This window comes from Ambystoma mexicanum, chromosome 9 (genome assembly GCF_040938575.1).
Source record: "Ambystoma mexicanum isolate Mex_15411 chromosome 9, UKY_AmexF1_1, whole genome shotgun sequence".
NCBI classification, from domain to species: domain Eukaryota; kingdom Metazoa; phylum Chordata; class Amphibia; order Caudata; family Ambystomatidae; genus Ambystoma; species Ambystoma mexicanum.
This window is the reverse complement of record NC_090931.1, coordinates 390503245-390527768: the sequence shown is the minus strand read 5'-3', so window position 1 is coordinate 390527768 and position 24524 is coordinate 390503245. Positions and strand designations below refer to the sequence as shown.

Genomic DNA, 24524 nt, shown 5'->3' with positions numbered 1-24524 from the left:
ATGTGGGTCATTGGCAGGTTGGTGATGAGGTTGAGACTTGCGTAGTGAATGTGGTAGATGTGAAGCCGCGTGCAGAAGTAGAGATAAACAATGTGGATGTGAAGTTGTTAATTGACAGCAGAGCTGAATATACATTGGGAATGTGGATACTTCGGAGGCAAAAGCTTCATTGTTGTGAATTGCAAAAGCTCACAGTGGGGAGTGGGGGTGCTTGATATTCTGGGGGAGTAATGGGCTGAGTTTGAGTTCAAAGGACGTTGGACCACTGACATGGTGAGAGTAACCGGAAAAGGTGGACAATTGTTATCATGGGACACACAGGTGGATCTGGGGATAAGATTAGATCCTGATCACCCTTCTCGGGTGTTATTAGCTCGCAAAGGTAATGGAGAGGTGAGCAAGCTGAGTGCTTGAGGCACAGATGTGAAGAGTTGGTTTCCAAGCATGTTTGAGAAGTGGGGTTTCTTCACCTCATAAAGTTGAAACCAGGGGCAATGCCTGTGTGTGAGGCTGGTGGTTGCAGGGGAGGTGGTGAAGAAAAGAATAGTGAGCAGGGAGGTGATGGCCAAAGAGAGGCATGATTGGAAGAATTGTGTCAAGGAAAGAGCAATGCCCAGATATACAATGGTAAATGTGAGACTGGGAAGGAGAGTGGAAAAAGGAATGCTGACATACTCAAGACCGATGGAAGTGGAGGAAAATTCGGGCAATGCTGTCAGATTGATGAATGGTGAGAACTGGGGGAAGGATAGGATTGCCATCATGAAATAGCTGTTTTTTGATTGGGACAGGGAAGGAAGCGTGTAACTTGTGTAAAGGTACATTATTGTCATTTAAATAGTTATTAGTTATGCAACAAAATCCACCAACACCAGGTTCTGGATTGTGAGCTAGGTTTCTAAAACCACCTGGAATCCTGATGCCAGACAATGTTTAGTTTCAAAAGAGAGGCAGTTGTAGAATAAGAAGGATGGGGCTGCTAACGCAGTATCTGGTGACACCCAGTGCATCTGGAATAAAATAATGTGTTCACGTCAAAGCTGTATCTTCTTGCTTATCACCGCACACTAAAAAGCTCTTGGCAACAGATGTTAAAATGACCAATTGTTAACCACATTGTGGTACTTATTTCCCATTTGAATGAGTTGTGTGGCGAGTCAGGAGAAGGAGTCGGACACACATTGGTCACTTTTAACTTTTACATTTTAAATAATAAGAAAAATGCCTAACTCGTCCTACTTCTAGGGGAATGTTCCCAACCAAACCAAATTAACTAACGGTGCTTGTCGGTCATCAAAAGTCCAAAGAAAAATTTACTCAGTCCAAAACCTATTTCTATCTGATCCTACCACTAAAGCTAATAGATTGCCAATATATAGATCTTCTGGCACCTTCCCTTTAGCCATAGGTCTTGGAGCTTTATTTCAGGGATTTTCCTATTGCAACAAGTCTGATTTGGTTCACAGAGTCTCTTTCGTGAGCTACTTTCAAAAAAGTCTTAACTATTAACTACAGCTCCTTAGAGGCACTCTACCGTTTCTCACTTTCCTTCAGCGGCTCACTGTCTCCACAGCCCTAGTTCTCTCAAGGCTGGACTACTGCAACAGCCTCTTCCTCAATCTCCCTGCTTGCGCACTGCGCCCTCTTCAACTCACCCAGAACAGAACTGCAAGACTTATCCTTGGCCTCAAGCCCAGGGACCGCATCTCTCTGGCACTGAAATCTCTTCACTGGCTCCCTGTGGCAGCAAGGATCAAATTCAAGCCCCTCTGCATTGTCCACAAGGCTTCCTGGGGCCTGGGACCTACTTACCTTCAACATTGCCTTTCTAAATACTGCCCCTCCCAAGCCCTTCGCTCTTCTACCTCCAACCTTCTGAGAGTGAGGCGGTTCTCCAAGCAGAGATTTGGAGGGAGATCCCTTTCCTCAGCAGGTGCCTCCCTTTGGAACAGCCTCCCTGACACCCCCCCACCTCCCTCCTGAGCCTGAAATTTTCAATTTCCAGAAAGTCCTCAAAACCTTCCTCTTCCTTCTCTCTCACTCTACCCTGATAACCTAGCTCTCTACTCCTCCTTCTCTTCCTTCTTCCATACTACTTATTGACTGGCCGCCTGGTGTACCACAGAGTCCCCAGGTCCCATGCACCCCTGCCAGTCCTTTATGCACTTGTATTAAAACCTTGAGAGCTTCTCTCTCTGCACTTCAACAGTCTCTGACTGGGCACACTTGGTCTCCTGCCCCTCGCTTGCCCTCCCACACTTGCACGATCTGTATACAGCCCTGCCTGAAGATCGTTCTGTCTGTTCTCCCTTGTCTTCACCCGTCAATGTGCACTTGAAAAAAACTGCAGAATCACTGGCAAGCCTATTTGCTGTATCTAAACTGTTAAATGTGTAAAACTCACTTAATCTCACCGTGCACACCGTTATCATCCCAGAAATTCAAGGGATCTGAACACACTTTTTCCCTGTGTTCCTTCCCTCCTTGAGTGCTATAAAACACTTGCCTATCTATAGGCGCTATACAAATAAACATTACCATCATTCAGACGGGACTTTTTTTTAATTACAGGAGTATTATGCAAACATAATATAAAATATTGCAGAGGTCACTGGACTGTTTTTGCATTTGGAGAATTCACACTGTTTTAGAGCATTCCACCAAATAGCTCACTGCACGAAGCTCCAGCTTGGTGTAAAAACATGCCCTGCTACACAGGTTCGAATCTTGCCTCGGGTGTTTAAGAAAAATGTCCGGTCTTTCTAAAACGGGCAGGGAGCGGGGCGCGAAAGGATTCCTCCCCCGGGGGAGGGTTTACGACGGAGGAGGGTTTACGGGGGAGGGTTTATTCGCGCCACCGGCTCGGAGGATTAGAGCTGGTTCAGCACTCCTCACAGGACTATTTGTAACATTCATTTGAAGCAGTGCCGCTGAAGACAGGCGATGAGGACCGCGTTTGCTGCACGGTGACAGAGGAGGACAGCATCCGTCTGGCGGCAGCCGCAGATCACATGTGAGTGAGCAGCCTTCCTTCCATATGTGGGCTCGGGTAGAAGGAATTACTGCTGGGAATCACAGCTCCTGTTCCCCGTGCATCCCGACCGCAGTCCACGATTGCTGATGCAATCCCTGACAGCGCAGGCGTCAGCAGAGCTCTCCAGCTGCCCGGCGCTGCAACAGGCGGCAGTGGGTCCCTCCCTGCCTGCCTAGCCTGCCAACGCATCTATTCCTCGGGCATACTTGCTGGCCCTTGAAGCTTCTTAATTTCACTTTCTCGTGTGTGGGAGAAGTGCAATTTGGGCAAGGGGGGAAATCCTACTTATAAATGGATTATCGTGACACAAAAAAACATTGTGTGGTCTTAGAAATTAAGATTAATATCATTAATTAAAGCAACTTTTTGTATGAAGATTTCTCTCCTCAGTTTTGTGGCGTGGTGGCAGCTTAAATGATAGCCATTACCATCTTCAAGATCAATTATGCTATTTGTGTTTCCTTTAGAAAGGTGAAATGCTGAGTTGGCCCTGCTGGTATTTGAACCTTTGGTCGGCAGATTCCATGTCGATTTCTCTAGCAAAAGCATCACCCATGGAATAGTCTTACCGAATGCTGATGGTGACGACTGTGTCTGCCCACTTTTGCCCACAGTGATTTAGAATCAAGAGTTGCACGCTTTACTCTCTGCCAGCCCACTTTAGGGTGCTTCTGTATTTATGCCCACAATTAACCTACCCGAGGTGCACCACTACCAAAACGTTGGCATGACTACATTGGATAAAATGGCACAAATGGCCAACTGAGTCTTCGCTGACTGCTCCCCGCACTAACACTCACATTTCAAATGCTAGTATCCCAATAAAGCACCCATTAAGCCACCCACACGCTGCAGTGCCTCAGTTAGGTACCTACCTTCACGTGGTGTCTATCTTAACCTAAGAGATTGTGGAATGTAGGCAGCCAGCCACATTGATGGAATGTGTCACATCTGTGTGTATCTACTATAAAGCATGTCGTGTCTTATACTGGTATGGTTATTTCATAAAGAGCCTAGGGTGCATATTTTCGCCTAAGCATGCAATATCCCAGTGGGCTTCCTCCATGTCACCACGCCTCGGGCACAGTGGGAACATGCTCAGTTATTCGTTGATTGCGTTCGCTTTCTCAAGTTCATGCACACACGCTTCACGTACTGGGCTGTTGCCTAAGGCACTCAAAAGCCTCCAGGTGCCATTTGCTATATGACATATGCCCTCTTGCGAGTTGCTGTATATGTATACTAAGCAGTGATTGCATACATTTCAACCCTCTGGATTTCGGCGGGAGACTTCAGATTTTTCCAATTAATGTATGTTGCCCTTTTCTCCTGCCTAAAACAATTCTATCCCAAGCCTATGGAAAAAAATAATTTCTCCTTGTTTCCGTGACAACAGCTCCCTCCTAGGTGCTTCCGAGTGTTGCCATGTTTGCTATTGTTATTGTGCAAAAAAGCAGCGGCTTCAATTCACGAGAATCATGTCTCCACCGTGAGTTCATGTATACATTTAATAGGAATGGCGTTATATTTTGGATTCAATCAAAGGGAAGCCTCGGATTTCAAGCCTTCCAGTGTTCTCGCCAGGTAATTTGTCTCTTAGCTCTGAACCCACGTGACTGGAGAAAATAATGTAGCCAGTCCCATGGTACTCTTTTATTTTTTAAGAGTAAGCCAACCCCATATTCCGTGTCAATATCTGTGGGCTAAACATTGAAATAGCAGCCGCGCCCCCCCTTAAATAATGACCACTATCAAAACGAAGTGTAGTCAAAACGTAGACAGTATCATGTATCCATAACCCATGAATTGCTCTATAGGACCATAAACCCCCCTTCTCCCACTCTTTAAAAAAAATATTTGCACACAGTGAATGATATGTATACATTATAATAGTGGAGCCATGTTTGCATTCAGCTGCTTCAAAATAGGTAATTTAGCTGCGGTACAATTCGGTATTTCATCTTGCACCTTTTTATACGACAGAGAAACGAGTAGAACTTAAACAATGAACCAATCGGGCGAAATGGTGAAGCGAACCACAGACCACTGTTGGCCAATAGGAACAGGCGTCGGAAGAAAACTCGTTTAACACGGAAAAAAACCGGCGCGTCCTCTTCACATAGTATAGCAATGTCAGCAGCAGGATCCAATTACATAACATCCCATATAACCTACGCAGCAGACTGCAGAGAACTCCAATCTGCGACTGACGGACTTCTTCGGGAGGTCACGTTTAGAGTGACGTAGCGCCGCCTATACTAGGAAGAGCCTTTGCCCTGAAGTTTTAGAGGCCAAGAAGGTGCGCTGTTTTCGCTGACATGCCGCATACGCGGACCTCCCGTCTGCCGTTCCGGGGTGCGTGAAATCTCTAGAAAATGTGCATGTTCATGAAGAAGACACTCTAAACACACCGTATGCCCTTGAATGAGAGTATATGCACACACACATACACACGCGATCACAAATATATTCCAAATTGTATTAAATAATCGCCACACTCGGCGTTTACAGTGTTTACCAACATCAGCAGGATGGGTTGGCCCTGCCAGCATTCAAACCAGTGACTGGCAAACCCCATACAGATCTATGAAGTAGACGCCCAACCCACTGAGCTATCTCACTCGTATTTCTATAAACACGCTATATTGTTACATATTGCTACAAATAGATTATGTGTAAACATCGCAACTGATAAATGGATTCTTTGCACCCTAGAAGAGAATTGGTTAAACATTTAGCGCTTGTGAAATGGACAAGCAAGCCAACACATAATCCTTTTAAACTCGCCTCAGACATTATTTCTAATCAACACCTTGAGACACGATTTATCCTCCTCGAAAGGCCAAGCCAGTCCTGCCGTAATTCCAAACTGGAATTGGAAATTGCACAATATAGCATAGTGGAACATGTTTATTACGCCACTGAGTTTACTATCTTCGTGGCTGCAAAGGTTGTGTGCGCCGGAAGAATATTGGAAAGCATTGCTGACACTGGCATTCCTAATCTCTTGTCCAAACATTAGTCCCTGAAAGGGCAACATTATCTCTTATCTTGTTCGTGATTTCCATGCACTAAGCAAATCCTGCACGCAATTCCTTCACCCCTCCTGCACTTTGTCTTCTGCACTCTGTAATGCCTGGATTACTGGGGGTAATCTTCATTGCAATGAGTCCTCTACTCTTCCTCGTCATTTTCATTAATCATTGAAAGAGTGCCTGCATCCTCCTGCAGACACGCTTCTGGAGACATCTTTTTTGTTGGGAGGGACAACTGATCCCGCTACCCTCATTTCTTCCCTGTATGGGGTCAAAAAGCCCCCGAGTCTTGCTCTGCCTGAACATACTCAAGCCTATAGACTGCAGCAGGAGGGCGAGGTGGGAGATGAAGGTGAAGAGTAGGACTCGGTGTAATGAAGATAACCTGGGCATTTGTCCATTAGTTAGGTCATGTGTATCACCCATTTCTCATTCTTGCCAGCCCCTTTCCTTTCCGCTCTAGTAAGGTGCTGAATGAGACATTTTCTTTTGGTTTGGCGTAACAAGGCCGCATATTTATTTTCACATATATACAACCACAGCAAACAGATCTTGAAAATAGTTCCAAAGATGTAGCGACTGCTCCTTGTCCTGCTTCCCCCTTTTTATCCATGTCCATTGCAGGCCCAACTCCCCCAAGACCTTCGAGTCTGAGAACCGCCTGCCCCTGCAGGTATTTGCGGACTGGGGGAGCGCCGTTTGTTGGAGGGAAGCTGAGCCCCAATTGCTACCGCCAGACACCCCCGCCGTTTAGGCTCCCAGGAGGCGCTGTCGAGAACGACAATCCTCTCCTGGTTGACGGGCGCCCGGCTGCTGGAAGAGCTGCAAGTGCTCCTGTGCCGGGGGCGCCTGCTGCATATGAAGTCATTGCTCCTCCCCTTTCCATTGTTGCCCTTCGCGGTCTTACTGTTGCGCTTGGCGCTCTTTTGGAACTCTTGCCGCCCTCTCCCCTGCCCCCGAGAGGGGGGAGGGACGAGAGCGGAAGGAGGAAGGCCCCTGCCCCGGTTATCGGGGTGCCTCCTCCATTTTCTTTCTGTATTTCCGTTGTCACCTTCATTCACTTCTGCAATTGGGGCCTTGCGTGGTCGAAGTGGGCGGGAGCGGTGCATCTCTACTTCTTTTAATTAAGTTTTATGTTCCTATACTTTTATTTTGAAAAGAAACATTCCGGAACTGTTTCGTTTTAAAATAAAAGTGTAGGAAGAAGTTGAAACTTGCACTTTCAGTGCACTGCACAGGACGTTTCCTTAAAGAGCAGGCACATTTGTTTTGTGGTTTGTATTGTGTTTGGAAGCGGCGCAGCGATGGGGTCTGTGGGGAGCGGTGCAGGCCAGTCGGGAACATAGTTCCACTACTTCTTTTCGTACACTTCGCCCACTTCCTTGTTCCTCTTACACATCACCTTCATTATTCCCAAAGCGACCCCCAAATGAGACGCTGATAATTTAAGACCAGCAGAGGGACTGCTGCAACACACCCATGTTTCTTTGCAAACTCTGAAGTGAAATAACTATAAAGTCCGTTTGTCAAGAAGAGATTCTCCAAATTGCTGCTGACTGAACCCATTCCTCAAAAGAAGGCCCACCGGTCCTCCCAATTCGTAGGTGTTAGTGGGACACTAAAGTGTGCGTTGATGCCTAATTCGTCCAGTAAAGGGATTCCCTTCCTCGGACCATGAACCTGCCATGCCCCTGGTAGACTAACTCTTTACTAATGGGGGAAGAGCAGCCCAGGACTATGCCTCAACAATAGTAGCTTTGACCCACTTGCTCAATGTGGCCAAAGTACGACATGCCTCCCTCCCCACAAGCCATCCCAAAAGTCCCTAGTAGTGAATCGCATCTTCTAAAAGGGGACGCCCGTTTGAAGTAGATCAACACTGCCCTATGCACGTCTAATGTGTGCAGACGTGTTTCTTCCTCAGATGACTTGTTAGGAAAGAATTGTGGCAGGCAGATATCTTGATTTACATGAAATGCTGATAGTACTTACAGCAAAAAAGAAGGCCCTGTGGGTAGGTCTGTTCTAGCAGGGAGGACCTACAAGTACGGATGGGAAGCCAAAAGGGACCAAAGCAGTATGCCAACCTACTGGCTATTAAATACCTTGAACTTCCAAGACAGAAACTTAAAGGGAATGTATTCCAAAGGTTCAAATGGGACCTGCTCGAGTGCCGTGAGCACGAGAGGTAGATCCCATTGAGGCAAAATTGTTTTAACCGACGTCCTGAGGTGATAAAAACTATGAAGCAGCCTAGAGGAATAGGAACTAATTGGGAAGACATTGTTCTAAGACTCCCAGAATGCCTGAATGACTTCCCATTGGACCCTAAGGGTGGACACAGACAGACCTATTAGGGAACCTTCATGTAGGAAAACTAAAATACGAAAAAAGGGATCCCCTTTCCACGGGCATGTTGACTTTCACTGATGCCACGCATGAAAGGACAGCAATTGCCTAATAGGATTGTAGAGTTGAGGGGCACCAGGAAATTTAGATTGCTACTCCCAGTTCATGAGACAGGCCTTTCTTCCATAAATCTTCCCTTTCAACCTCCATACTAAGAGGCACATCTTCAAGGGTGACAGTCAGTCTAGAGGGGTGCGGGTTCCACTAGGCAAAGATCCAACAAAAGAATTCATGCCGGCTCCTGGGACAGTTTCTTCAGCAATAGGAACCAGGTCAGTCTTTCCCAGTATGGTACAATCAGAGAATCGCATGGCCCTCCTCCCTCCAGACCCGCATCAGTATTTCCCTCATCAATGGAAATGGGGGAAATGCATATGCATATGGTAGGCTTTGGGCAAGTTAATGACATGTCATCCAGAGCCCATGCCTGAGTGCCCTGAAACCTCGAGCAGTACGAAGGGGTCTTTGCATTGCTGGAACAGGCAAATAGATCAATCGCGGGTTGGCAGAAGCTAGCGCATACACTGTGGACGATCTGCAGGTCTAGAGACAGTGGCTAAGAGGAGGGGAACATCCATCTCAAGGAATCTGCTAAGTGACAGTGGATGCTAACAGGTCTACCCCCATCTCCCTGCCCATCTCTATGGCCAACTTGTCCAACGAGGGAGACCCTCGATTTACATAGGACATTGCGACCCTGCTGTCTGGACTTTCACATATTGAACCTGGAGGGAGGATTGGAAGTATTTGAGGGCCTGAAATATCCCAGCTAATTCTTTACAATTTGAGAAACTGTCTGTCTCCCAATGGGTTCACCTGCCCCGAGTGCTCCCTTTCCCTATGGTAGCCCCCCACACCCTTGCAATGGGATCCATGGTTACCACTCTAGAAAAGGGGTTGCAACAAAAGAACACCCGTTTTAAGATTTCTGGTGCTTAGCAACCACTCCAGAGCGTGTCTGATCATCCATGGGAGGATGGGCGGGGAGTAGGGGGTAAGGGGGACACTGGATAATCCTTCAAGGACCAGTGGCGTGGAATGTTTGGGATAATTGACCTGAGATGCCAGTGTGCCAATGGTACCACAGATTTGGCTGCCACCATATCTACCTGAATCTGTAAGCAGATCTTTGCTATTGCCTGTGAATGGGCTAAGAGCTCCAACAGATGCAGATGTCGTTTGTGAATTCTGTCTTCCCCTTGTCCATACGAAACCTGGCACCTATAAACCAGAGGTCTTGTGATGGCATCAGGAAGGATTTTCCCCAGTTCAGCAGTGTCCCGAAATTTTAAAGTGTCACAATCACCTCCAGGATGTTCGCAGATGCCTCCCTGTGGCTCAGTGCGTGCACCTTCCAGTGGCCCAGGTACGGGTGACGGAAGATGCCCTTCACATGCATCTGGGCTGCCACCATGGAAGCAAAAGTCTTTGTAAATACCCAGGGAGCAGACATCAACCAGCACGGTAGTACTCAAAAATTGAAAATGTTGTCCCTGGATGTAGAAATGTATAATGCGCCTGCCATATTAGAATCTAAAGATATGCGTCCTGCATATCTATGGCACAGTCGCTGCTCACCATGGTAATGAGCTGCTGCAGCATAGCCATTTTGAACCGAATATTCCTGATGAACTTGTTGCAATCTTCAGGTCCAGAACTGTCAGTCACTCCCCAGTGGGCTTTCCTGCCAAAATAGGATCAAAAGAAGCCTTTCATCCTGGCTTTCTGAGCAACATCCTCTATAGCCTGCTTTTGGAGCAGGGTGCAGATGTCCTGAAGCGGTAGATGAGGAGGAAGTAGAGGAGGACACAGGAGACAGAGTGGTAGGTGACCTGCAATGAGAACTTCATTTCCCCCCTTTTGGCAGAATGTCCAAAATCTTATGTACTTCTAATTGATGTATACTGGACCATAGAGCTTAACTTGGAGATGGTTCTTGAGATGTTGGATCAAAGAATTGGAGAATGGTACTCAGACCATCCGGGTGGGGACTTAATACTTGCAGGAGATTAAAACTCAAACTGTAACACAGAAAGGATGGATAATTTGAACGATCTTATGGTGGGACTCGGACAAGTGCCGAAACATTAAAAAAAATGGTCCATGGTAGAACGTGGTTAAACTTGGCTGAAAACTGGGGTATGACATTATTATATAATGACTCACCCACGTGGGCGGCGAGGGGTTAAGCCTCAGAAATAGATTGTCTTTCTGTCACCAAATCTGTTTTCCCAGGTACGCAGTCATGAAATTAGATTTTCCAAATTCAGTGATCACGCTCAACTGTGTGTTCAGTTGACATGAGCATCTCATACAGCAACCTAAGAAGGACAACCTTGATCCGCTTCTGCCTAAACACTACCGTCCGATCACAACCGTTCTGTTCTTACTTAAGGTGATGGATCCGGTGGCCTATCTTATTTATTTATTTCTTTTAATTCTTATAACGCACCGCATACCCGTAGGCCTCAGGGCGCACAAAAAACAGAGACATAGACAGGACAACAAGAGAGAGCAAGCAGGATCAGAAAGGGGTCATAAGGATTACTCCACGTTAAAAAGGTAGGTTTTTATGCCTTTTTTAAATAGGAGGTAGTTTATGATTTGTCGTAGCCCTGCCGGCAGAGCATTCCAAAGTAGAGGGCCATGAACGTCAAGCGTGGTGGCTCTAAATTTTGCAGTCTTAAATCTGGGGGAAGCAAGGACTGTGGCAGAGGATGAACAAAGATTTCTTCCATTGCTCTTGATGTTAATGCGTTCAGACAAGTAGATGGGACTGCTGAAAGAGAGGCATTTATGTGTCGTAGTGAGCATTTTATATGTAATGCGATGTTTGACTGGTAGCCAATGAAGCTTCTTCCTGAAGATGGAGATATGGGAGCAACGAGATTGAGTGAAGATGGTCCGCATGGCATTGTTCTGGCCCACTTGTAAGGATTGGATATTTGCGGCAGTAGTACCAGACAATAGGCTATTGCAATAGTCCAGTCTGGAGTTTATCAACGCTGTGGATAGAAGAGCACAGTTTTCGGCTGTTACAAATGGACGGATGTAATTGATTCGCTTATTGATCAGTCCGCAGTTAGACCTGATGTAAGAGACATGCAGCTTCATGGATAATTTGTCGTCTAAGAGTAATCAGTATCTAGTTTGCTCCGGGTGTTCTTGGAGAGTACTATCATTAGTTCGGTTTTATTGTTGTTTAAGGCTAGAGAGGTACAAGCCATCCAATCCTGGATGGCTTTGTAGATGTTATTGATGGCCTCAACATCATTTCTGTACTGACCACTAAGCTGTATGACCACCTGTGTGTCGTCTGTGTAGTTGGTATACTGAACACCACATTTGTTTAAGAGGTCCAAGAGAGGGCGAACGTACAAATTAAAAAGCAGTGGCAACAGGCTGGAGCCTTGTGGGACACCACAGGTTTGAGAGATAGGAGTGGAGTGGTGACTCCCTACACAAACCCTAACCATGCAAGGGCCCAGAAAGGAGGCGATCCAGTTAGATGCCATCGAGGAACAATTTACGACCTCTCCGAGCCTTGTCACTAGTAAGCTGTGATCTACCAGATCAAAGGCTGCAGAGAGGTCAAGAAGCATCAGTAGTGCGGCTTGATTCTTGTCAGCAATGCTCGCCAGTGTGGACTTAAGGTCGAACATGGCTGTTTCAGTACCATGCCGAGCCCTATAACCCGACTGTCGAGTGCCGAAGATCTTGTGTTCTTCAACATGAGCCTGGAGTTGTTTGTAGGCCAGTTTGTCCAGTATCTTCAGTATAAAAGGCACGTTGGTTATTGGCCTATAATTATCCTTATTGGTGGGGTCTACATTTTCTTTTTTCAACAAGGGTGTTATCCAAGCTGATTTTAGCACATCTGTAACCACACCTTCGTCAAAAGATAGGTTTATCAACTTGGTGATCCAGGGTACTCGCAAGTCAGTCGATTCTTTGAAAATGTTCATGGGACAATCGTCACCAGGGCAGGAAGTAGATTTAAGATCTTGCATGACCTTGAGCACTTCCTTTTCAGAATAGTGAGAAAAGGAGAATTGGGGTATTTTATCTTCATTGTTATTGAGGTGCTTGCCATTTTTTGTGGGCAGTGGTTGTGTTACGTTGCGAAGGGCTTTATTGATTTTGTCTTTATGCGAGTCAGTTTTCGAAAGGAAAGCATCATGGATGTCTTGACACCATTTGGAGTCTTTAGTTAAGTTATTGGAAGGTGGAGGCTGGTCCTGAAAATCATATAGAATTTTAAACAGTTCACCAACATTGTATTTAGCATTTATAATTCTTTTATTGTAGTGTGTGGCTTTGGCATTAGCGATAAGTTTCTTGTATTATGGGTGGATTTTTTGTAGGCATCTAGTGTGTTGTTGTTAGGGTTCTTTCTCCAGGATCTTTCCAGAGCCCTTTTGTTTTGTCTGGCCCTAACAATGTCATCTGAGAACCAGGTATTTTTTGTAGTTTCACACTTGATGGATTTCATTTTCATAGGTGCTAGTTCATTCACAGCTTGTTTGATAGAGAGAGTCAAGTGGTTAACAAAGGGGAAGGAGTTAGCTAAATTAGTTATATATCTTCAATTACAAAGATTCATTGAGGATAACTCCACCCTGGGGCCTCGCCAATCCGGCTATCGTGCCCAGCAAGGCACAAAGACAGCTATGTTGGATTTAAAGTCCAACTTGGCGGCCATTATTGATTGCGGTCATCCAGCACTCCTTATGTTGCTGGATCTTTTCGGCCGCGCTCGATTTGGTCGACCATGAGTTATCGACAGCTAGACTTCAATATCTGGTAGGCTGCACTGACCTAACTACTCAATGGTTGGTCTCTTTTTTTAGCTTGATGACGTGGGTGTCTTGTATACTAATTAAGATGATGACACCCAGGACATCCTTGAATTGTCAGGCATATACTCGGCTGATTCTGATGCTATTAATGCTATTTACACCCTCATTCACACTATGGATGACTCAGAATTCCATGGCTTTGAATACCGACAAAACAGAGATTCTTATCGCCGCCTCTGGCCATATGTTAAAAAACCTTTCTCCCGAATATGCAGCTTTTCAGATTTCCAACGTTTCCATTCCTGTGGCTCACACTGTTAAAACACTCGGCGTTACCATCAATGCTGAACTCACTCACCATGAGATCTCATGTGGCCAAAACCCGCGCCTCCTGTGGTTGGATTAATAAACAGCTTGTTTTTTTTGCGGCCATTCTTGTCTGTTAACAATATGTCCATCCTAGTCTCGGCTCTTGTTAACTAAAGGCTAGATTATTGTAACAGTCTTTTAGCAGGCACTGCTGCTCTTCATATTACCCAAAATGGTGCCGTCAGAGCAGTGTTGGGCCTTTCAAGACGGCTTTCAATTACCGAAGCCAGACAGAAGTTGCACTGGCTGCCCATTAAGCATCAGATTTCCTTTAAAATCTTGACACTTTTAAGTGTCTGAATGCTGAAGCCCCTAGCTACCTCACTGAGTGTATTCAGCGTTATGTACCGGCGTGACCTCTCAGGTCACTAGAACAAGCTAGGCTTAGTCAGCCTAGCTAGCTAAATTTGGGAAAACCGTGTTTGATGTTGTGGCCCCAGCTCTGTGGAACGTCATTCCCCTGCATGTAAAGCATGCTATCTCACTGGTGGATTTCAAAAAGATGCTCAAGACCTTTCTTTTCACGTCTTTATAGAGCTTCTCCAGTTTTCCTTTGATTCTTGCTCTCTCTGTTCTGATTGTTTTGTCTGGTCTGTGTTTTTTGTGCGCCCTGAGGCCTTCGGGCGATTTGGCGAGTTAACAAGAATTAAAATAAATAAATGAGGAATGTTTGAGTAATGTGGTAGTCAACTCTAGAGGCATTAGATTGCGATGGTCTCTAAAGAATATGATTAACTTTAACAGCACAATGATGAGGGAGTTTCATTCAACCTTGTTGGAAAAGAAAAGGACCAACTATTCTTTCTGACATTTTCCTGTATATCCAGAGGGGATGTTATCTAGGATGCTTGTACAGAGGGATCAGAGAAGGAGGGTAGAACTGAAAGATAGGCATGTATTCAATTTAGAGGTGAAAGAAAGGAAAGCCAAATTGCATAAAGCGATTAGAGCTATTCAGAGGGGTAGGGAGAAAGGGGAGGTGAGTGGAGAGAAGATCCATAAACTGAAACCAGGCTATCAGAACTGGCTTAAGGTCAAACAGGCTAAATGATATCAAATTGATGAGGAAACAATGTTAGCCGGTTTGAAAGGGAAAACCCCTACAGTCTTTTGGGAACTAGTAAATGAAATGGAGGAAAACCAGCATGTACTAGTAACCAACCCCATTTCAGAGGAGGCATGGCTGGTGTATTTTGAGAACATACATAAACCACAGGCCAATAAGGTGAACAAAGAAATGTGGCTGTCCAACGAGTTGAGTATAGATACCTCAGTAGGCAATATTGCAGCAAAGATTATGAGAGCCAACCCCTCAAGAGCAGGGGCGAGGGGCTGAATAACTTAACAGTCTTAAGACAAAACTTGGAACTGTGGTCTAAGATTCTGCATATCCAATTTGATATAGTGGATTTGCAAGAGATTGCAGAGTCCTGGAAAATTTCCCACATGATAACAATATTTAAGAAAGGTTCCAGACTCGTACCATCTAATTACAGAGCTATCTCTATAATGGATGCAGACTCCAAAATCTTTGCTGGACCATATAGAGGAATGGTGTACAGAGAACCATATCCTCGATTATAGATAGATGGGGTATCGAAGGAATATGGGTACTGATTGTGGGGGCCGACTACTTAGTTGTTTACAAGGACTGGCCTGTTCTTCAATTTACCCGTATTTATTGCCTCAATGGACCTGAAAATTAGACTTAACTCTGAATGAAGGCTTGTGAATCCGTGCGTTTAATACTTGTAGGGGGATACGGCAGGGTTGTATCCCGGGACCTACACTGTATAACTTGTATGTGGCATATGTAGGAGTGGCCCTGGGCAAAAAGTATTTAGTCTTCCCTACATTTGGTTCCCTAAGAATAAACTGGTCAGCTTATGCCGATGATTTCATTTTGGTGGATTCCACACCAGTAGGTCTGCAAAGACCAATTCCTGCCTTTATAGAGCTCAAAATCAACTCTTCAAAAACAGTCATATTGAGACTATCCAAAGGGAAACACTTAAAATCTTCTAAATTTCAATGGTATTGGGAAAACAATGCACTTGCGATAAAAGAACATATGTAATACTTGGGTTATCCGATTGTGGGAAGGAATAGAAACATTTTCTTTAAAAACTACCTGAAAGCGAATGTATTGGAGTTGATAAGGTAATTGCGTTAAATAGACAGAAAATATGGGAAATGTTCTCTTTTGCCATGCAGGGAATAGTATAGATTTAATGTACAACTCTGTATATGTTATGATTTAGAATTATTTCCAAGCGGGTGAACGTCGGAATTTAAGATAATGTAAGGCACAATCTGGAGGTCTGTGCTTTATCATCTGCCGAAATGTGTCCCTTTACAGGCCATCGGATACGTGCTCGGTCTGCAGTCAATCGCTAGTATAGTTTCATGGAAGAAACGGTCACTTAAGAAAATGCGAATCTGGTCCGGAATGGACCCTGTATAAGTTTTTGGGGGTAAATGATACTATACGTTTTATGAAGGATCTTCGTGAGGACTGTGAGAAGGTCATGGCAAAATTGTGTCTGTCTGTTAATATTCTTATGACAAACACATTAAAGGTCAAAAATATCATTAAGAGTATGGACTGGGTAGAGAATAGGCTTGAAATACTGGACTTTGCATTTATTCTCAAGTTGTGTCACCATAAAAATATTGGCTCTATGGAGAATTATCTCATTAAGTATCCTAGCAGAACTGTGAGGAATAACATCCTGAGGTTCAGATTCAATGTTAAGAAAACAAACCAAATCCGTAACACTTTGGATACGACAAAGGGTTGTTGCAGACACTGTAAAAATGGGTCGGAGATGGAATCTCTAATACATTTATTATTATTGGGCCCAGCTTTGCAAAATAAGCGGATAAAGTATTTCAGAGGATTTGTAAATCTGGAATGGATCCCTCGGTATCAGTTCTGGTTGACTTTATTGCATGGGCACTCAATGTCATTAAAGCTAAGAGTGCTGTCGTTTTTAAAAAGGGTTTGTAATTGTGATGCTGGAAAGGCATTGGAGGGACATGACCTCCGTGTCCCTGTCCTGTAGTCCTTTTTCATTTGTGCTCTGTATTGTTTTCTGCCCAGGAGTCCATGTGGGACTCCTGGCAGTGCAGCTCTTCCTGTTTTTGGTTTGGTGTACAGACCCATGGGATACCCTTATGGCACCCATGGGTGGGGGTACAACCCTGTGACTCTAGTGTATGTTTATGGGCACCTGTGGGTGGCCCACAGAGCAGGGTATGGGCTGGTGGCAGCTCCATGCTGAACTTGACAGATGCTCTGAGTATCCTCCATTTTGGGATACCCAGGCCCTGCCATTGGAATCAGTTGATTCCTGATAGAAAACAAGATGGCCCCTGTGGCCTCTTGCTTTCTATTGCCTCTTACCTTGTTTTCCCAAAGTCCTGGGAAGCCCTGACTCTGCCCCTTCCCCCTGACTGGCTGTTGGGTGGAAGTTCGATATGTGGTGGTGTTGTGAAGTCCAATTCAGACTGGCTGGAGCCTTCCCAGTGACTGTATGTTGTGGGTACACCCTGTGGGTGGGACATGGGTGATTGGAGTGTGTGACCAATATGCACTTCTTGTTGTGGCTGTCTGGTTTCTGGTATGAGAGACAAAGACTGAGGCAGCCCTGCCCGAAACTGGCCTGAATGCAGTGTGTAGTGTTGAATGGCTGGGTACTTGTCCCAATCCACATTCCTTGTTGTGAGTGTCTGAGAGGGAGAGGGATGGCTGAATGCACTGTGTGCCTGATTGGCTGACTGACTGCATGAATGCCCTTCTGTATGATTGGCTGCTGAGTGTGACCCAGCAGTGTGGATGAGAGACAGTATAGTATGTCTGGGGACCTCTCACCACTGGAAATTGTTCAGAAGCTGTGTCTACACTTGAAGAGTAACTGGAACTGCTGATCCTCGACGCCCAGCTGGAAGAAGACTTGCTGTTGCATTTGCTTCGACCGGATCTGAAAGCTACCGAATTCGTCAAAGACTGATCCGAGAGAGGACTTGGTAAGGCACACTCTTCCCGTGCTCCGAGGGAACGTCGGGCACCGCTAGCCTTCGTCGAAGCTCCCTGGAAGTCCGACCCTCGAAAGGCTGCTGACCGGAGACGAGACTGCCGAGGAGAACGAAGTGAAGCACCCGGACTTCGCCGCCGTCGAAGTCCATTGCCGTCGACCAGGGTTCGCAGGTTTGTGTAACCGCTGGAGGCCCGTCGAAGTTGTGTTGCCACAGAAGAGGGGACCGCTTGACGCCGTGCCACCAACGACTGGAGCCGCCCGCTCCTTTGCCTAAGAACATTTGAATCGAAGGACTGACGCCGTGCGCACCGACGACCGCTTTATCGTGCCGGAGAGAGTCGAGGCCGCCGACGCGCCGAGGAGAATCCGCCGGTGGGTTTCCTGCCACCTGAAGGCCACAAAGACTTCGATGACTCCACGCCCTTGCTGGGCCACAGTTCATCTGAAACTCTTTGTGGTCCAGAACTATCAAACGCTGAGGTACCCCGCACACCTCATCCTCGCAGGACGTTGCCAACAAGCACCGCCTGGATCGATGCCATGGTCTCGGCACCCTCGAACTTCTCATCGACGCCGTCGACGCCAAGTTCACTTTCTTCGACGCCTCTCGACGATCCGTGACTCCTGCTTGAAAGGGGGGGTCACTCAAGAAGGATCCATCGACGCTTCTTCGAAGAACTCTGCTCCACCAGGTACATTGGGGGGGGGGGTAAAAACATTATAGGAGGAAATAAGACTATTGATAAATATATGGACTGGGCTTGTGCTATATTTTTATTTTACAGGTTGCACAGGTCGGGGGATCTTCACACAGAACTGTGTTTAGGTAACTGACTCAGTATTCTGCCTATTGTTTCAACCATCTTGCTTTCCCTCCTCTCTCTATTAAACATGATGGGGTGGATTGATATGTTACAAGGTGAAAACTTTTGTTGAATTGACCCACCTGTTGTTTTTTGAGCATTTTTCGGAAGCCTCTTCACCAGAGCTGCGTCAGTATGTTGCTGACCAGAACATTTTGGATCCCTTTAAGCTGGCTAGGTTGGCTGACAAGTGGGTCTCCCACCGGGTGTCCCCTAAGGACTCCAGTGGGAAGGACAAGGACAAAGAAAAGGGGGGCTATCAGAAAGCTGTCATAGTCGGGTAAACCTAAACCCTCCTCTCCTGAGACCCAAACATCTAGTGTGGATAAGTCATCTGTGGGTGGGAATAAGAGTAGTGGTCCACCTGCTGCAAAGCAGGCTCCCAGTGGTTCCTGTACCGTACCCCACACTCCCGGCACTTGTTGGGACTGTGGGGCTCTGGATCACAAGAGAGGTGACTCCAAGTGTAAAGGTAAGACACTTGGAGTACAGGCTGTCAGCCTGACCTACCCTTACCCCATGTCTGAGGTGGAGGCCACTGTCCTCCCCTCCTCTAATGGGATCACATTTGGTGCTCCTGTAGAGATTTCCTTAGTGTCCCTTGAGGCCTGGGACCAGTATGCAGAAGTACTGGCGACTATCCCACAGAACACCCGTAGGTTTTTGAGTGTCCTCTTGAATGGCCAGCCTTCTACTGACTTGAGAGACACTGGGGCAAGCATGACAGTGGTGGACAGGTTCCTGCTCAAGCCAGAGGACTATGTAGGTGCTCCTCTGAGAACCACCAGGTTAGCTGGTGGGCCGCCCAAATTATCGCCTGTAGCCTTAGTCACACTCATAATTGGAGACAAGACAGCAAAGCTTCCTGTCCTGGTTCAGGACAATGTCCCTGCTAACATTCTGTTAGAAAATGATCTAGTAGATTTGGGTTTGATCTCGGATGGTCTTCCCATGACTGCTGCTGCAGTCACTAGGTCACAGGGTCTGGCTGTGAGTCATGTACCCGAGCCGAGGCCGCGGCCTAAGGCACGACGAAGGAAGAGCAAGAAGGCCACCTCTGTGGAGGGAGCTCCTTCTCTTCCTGCTGTTCCTACAGCATCCATTGGGATCCATGCTCCGGACGGGCCTTGTCGAGTGGTAAACCCCGTCTCAACTCCTGTGGGAGAAGAGCCAGAAGACTCTCCTGTGGGAGAGGTTTTCAACCCGGAGGATCATCCCGATCTTCAATGCTTGTTAGCTGAAGGGGGACCCTCCCGGGCAGACTTCTGTAAGGGACAGAGCTTTTTCTCTTTCTCTCTCTCTCTCTCTCTCTCTCTCTCTCTCTCTCTCTCTCTCTCTCTCTCTCTCTCTCTCTCTCTCTCTCTCTCTCTCTCTCTCTCTCTCTCTCTCTCTCTCTCTCTCTCTCTCTCTCTCTCTCTCTCTCTCTCTCTCTCTCTCTCTCTCTCTCTCTCTCTCTCTCTCTCCGTCCCTGTCCCTGTCCCTGTCCCTGTCCCTGTCCCTGTCCCTGTCCCAAGGAGAAGTGCCTAGGACCTTCCGGACTTATTGGGAGGGTGAGCTCCTTGTTAGTGAGCCCACTAAGCCTGAACCTGGTGCCCTCAAGAGGTTGGTGGTACCCCAGGTTTACAGGCCCTTCCTACTGCAGTTGGCGCATGAGGTGCCTTTAGCTGGTCATCTTGGTACCAAGAAGACTAAGCAGAGGGTCTCTGCCGATTTCTACTGGCATGGGATGGGAGTAGAAGTGGAGTCCCACTGCAGGACCTGCCCAACTTGTCAGTTGTCTGGCAAGACTGGAGGAAGTGTCATTGCCCCACTGCAGCCATTGCCATTGGTTGGCACACCGTTTGAGAGGGTGGGCATCGACATTGTCGGTCCCCTGGAGCCTCCCACTTCAGGTGGACATCGGTTCATCCTGGTCTTGGTAGATCATGCCACCAGGTACCCTGAGGCTATACCCCTTCAAACTGTTACTGCCAAGTTGGTTGCCAGGGCTCTCCTGGGCATTTCCACCCGTGTTGGATTCCCCAAGGAGGTTGTCTCTGACAGAGGATCCATCTTCATGTCTAGTTACATGAAGACCATGTGGAAAGAGTGCGGAGTAACCTACAGGTTCTCCGCCTCTTACCATCCCTAGACCAATGGTCTGGTTGAGAGATTTAATAAAACTCTCAAGAGCATGATAGGTGCTTTGGAAGAGCCACTATGGAGGAAATGGGATCTCCTCCTGCCATGCCTGCTGTTTGCTTACAGAGAGGTACCTCAAGAGGGTGTTGGTTTCAGCCCCTTTGAGTTACTCTTTGGACATCCCGTGAGGGGGCCCCTTGCCTTGATCAGAGAAGGTTTGGAAGCCACCTCTCCAGGTCCCGCCAAGCAAGTGGGGGACTATGTGTGAAGCCGCAAACGGAGGATGACACAGATAATAGGTCAGGCAGCAGCGAATCTCAAGGCCAGCTAGGAATTGAACAAGTACTGGCATGACCTTAAAGCATCGTAAGCGGATTGGACTCCGGGACAGGAGGTCCTCGTGATGGAGCCCAGCAAGCCTCAGGCGTTGGCAGATAAATGGACTGGACCCTTCCGGATAATCTCCAAGATGGGCGAGGTCAATTATCTGGTTGACATGGGAGCCTCTGGGGTAGCCCCTCAGGTATTCCATGTTAACATGCTGAAGCCTTTCCACAGGCGAGCAGAAGTCTTGTGTCTCTTGCTAGCTTCAGAGCAAGAAGAGGATGAGAATGAGCCCCTTCCTGATTTGCTGCATAGCAACCCTCAGGATGGCTCAGTGGAGGGAGTGCATCTCTCTCCAGATTTGCGAACAGAGCAGCAGAAGGCCTGCAGGACTTTGCTCCAGCAGTATGCCTCTCTGTTTTCACTGACACCAGGCCTTACACCAGAGTGGAAGCACGAGATTGACACTGGTGACAGTGTACCTGTCAAAAGCAGGAGCTACCATATGTTAGATACTGTTAAGAACCACATCCAGGCTGAGGTCGCCAAGATGTTGGATCTGGGTGTTATTGAACCCTCAACCAGTCCCTGGTCCAGTCCCGTGGTCCTTGTCCCCAAGGCAAGTTCCCAGGCAGGTACCAAGGATTGGAGGTTCTGTGTGGACTACAGAGGAGTCAATGCCGTCACCAAAACTGACGCGCACCCATTGCCCAGGGCTGATGAGCTCGTGGACACCACATGTGCTGCCAAATTTGTGAGCACCTTTGACCTCACCTCACCTCAGGCTATTGGCATATAGCTCTGACGGACTATGCCAAGGAAAAGACGGCTTTCTCAACACCAGAGGGTCTCTACCAGTTTAGGGTCATGCCTTGTGGGTTGAAGAATGCCCCTGCCACCTTCCAGAGATTGGTCAACCATGCACTCAGTGGGCTGGAAGCCTTTTGTGTGGCTTATTTAGATGACATTGCCGTCTACAGTTCCACCTGGGAAGAGCATTTGACACATCTGGATAAGGTGTTGCAGGCCTTGAAAAGGGCTAACCTCACTATCAAGGCCACCAAGTGCCAGATAGCTCAGGGGAAAGTCACATATCATGGCCATGAGGTAGGAGGGAGTCAAATCCAACCTCCCCCCAGTAAAGTACAGGATGTACAGGACTGGGAGACTCCCACTACTCAAGCCTTTTTGGGCCTCACTGGGTATTATCGCAATATCATGGGGGACTATGGAACCATAGCTGCATCACTGACAGCTCTGACTTCGCCCAAACAACCTAGGAAGGTTAATTGGACGGAAGACTGTCAGAGGGCCTTTAATGGCTTGAAAGTCTGTGTAGGGCACCTGTGTTGTGTGCGCCTGACTACAGCCGACCCTTTATCGTCCAGACGGATGCCTGCGACACCGGAATTGGAGCTGTTTGTCCCAGTTAGATGACAAAGGGAGGGAACATCCTATCATCTGCATCAGTAGACAACTCAAGGTTAGAGCACTTATGTGGGCTACCGTTGAGAAGGAATGTTTCAGTATAGTTTGGAGCCTTAGGCATTTTAGGCCCTTCCATACGAGAGTCTACCTTCAAGGTCCAAACAGATCATAAACCCCTGAAGTGGCTTATGCAGATGAAGGGAGAACACCCGAAACTGCTCAGGTGGTCCATTAGCCTGCAAGGGCTAGACTTCACCATAGAGCACAGACCAGGGAAGAGTCACGATAATGCAGATGGCCTTTCCAGAAGGTATGTTGACCATCTGGATGAGGGTGTCTATCCTGTGGGAGATTAGGCACCCTAACCTCAGTCTGGGGGGGGGCGACTGTGATGCTGGAAATGCATTGGCGGGACAGGGCCTCCCTGTCCTTGTCCTGTAGTCCTTTTGCATTTGTGCTCTGTATTGTTTTCTGCCCAGGAGTCCATGTGGGACTCCTGGCAGTGCAGCTCTTCCTGTTTTTGGTTTGGTGTACAGACCCATGGGATACCCTTATGGCACCCATGGGTGGGGGTACAACCCTGTGCCCCTAGTGTATGTTTTTGGGCACCTGCGGGTGGCCCACAGAGCAGGGTATGGGCTGGTGGCAGCTCCATGCTGAACTTGACAGGTGCTCTAAGTATCCTCCAATTTGGGATACCCAGGCCCTGCCATTGGAATCAGTTGATTCCTGATAGAAAACAAGATGGTCCCTGTGGCCTCTTGCTTTCTATTGCCTGTTACCTTGTTTTCCCACAGTCCTGGGAAGCCCTGACTCTGTCCCTTCCCCCTGACTGGCTGTTGGGTGGAAGTTCCATATATGGTGTTGTTGTGAAGTCCAGTCCAGACTGGCCGGAGCCTTCCCAGTGACTGTATGTTGTGGGTACACCCTGTTGGTGGGACCTGGGTGAATGGAGTGTGTGACCAATATGCACTTCTTGTTGTGGCTGTCTGGTTTCTGGTATGAAAGACAAAGACTGAGACAGCCCTGCCCGAAACTGGCCTGAATGCAGTGTGTAGTGTTGAATGGCTGGGTATTGTCCCAATCCACATTCCTTGTTGTGAGTGTCTGAGAGGGAGGAGGATGGCCTGAATGCACTGTGTGCCTGATTGGCTGACTGACTGCATGAATGCCCTTCTGTATGATTGGCTGCTGAGTGTGACCGAGCAGTGTGGATGAGAGACAAGATAGTATATCTGGGGACCTCTCACCACTGGAAATTGTTCAGAAGCTGTGTCTACACTTGTAGAGTAACTGGAACTGCTGATCCTCGACGCCCAACTGGAAGAAGAAGACTTGCTGTTGCATTTGCTTCGACCGGATCTGAAAGCTGCCGAATTCGTCGAAGACTGATCTGAGAGAGGACCTGGTAAGGCGCCCTCTTCCCGTGCTCCGAGGGACCATCGAGCACCGCTAACCTTTGCCGAAGCTCCCTCGAAGTCAGACCCTCGAAAGGCTGCTGACCGGAGACGGGATCGCAGAGGAGAACGAAGTGAAGCACCCGGACTTCATCCCCGTCGAAGTCCATTGCCGTCGACCAGGGTTCACAGGTTTGTGTAACCGCTGGAGGCCCGTCGAAGTTGTGTTGCCACAGAAGAGGGGACCGCTTGACGCTGTGCCACCGATGACCAGAGCCGCCCGCTCCTTTGCCTAAGAACATTTAAATCGAAGGACTCCCTTGTCCGCACCGACAACTGCTTTATCCTGCCGGAGAGAGTCGAGGCCGCCGACGTGCCCAGGAGAATCCACCGGTGGGTTTCCCGCCACCTGAAGGCCACAAAGACTTCGACGACTCGATGCCCTTGCTGGGCCACAGTTCTTCTGAAACTGTTTGCGGTCCAGAACTATCAAACGCCGACGTGCCCCGCACACCTCATCCTCGCAGGACGTCGCCGACGAGCACCGCCTGGATCGACACAGTGGTCTCGGCACCCTCGAACTTCTCATCGATGCCAAGTTCACTTTCTTCGACGATCCGTGACTCATGCTTGAAAGAGGGTCACTCAAGAAGGATCCGTCGACGCTTCTTCGAAGAACTCTGCTCCACCAGGTACATTGGGGGG

At 47.6% G+C, this 24524-nt stretch overlaps 1 protein-coding gene across 1 annotated transcript in view; it reads left to right on the top strand.

Moving 5' to 3' along the window:
* Window positions 1-2845: 2845 nt before the first annotated feature.
* The window catches only part of PSPH (phosphoserine phosphatase), a 253002-nt gene continuing 231323 nt past the window's right edge, over window positions 2846-24524 (top strand). Inside the window, exon 1 of the mRNA XM_069614877.1 lies at window positions 2846-3013. The gene's annotated coding sequence lies outside the window, so the exon portion shown is untranslated. The remainder of the gene's footprint in view (window positions 3014-24524) is intronic.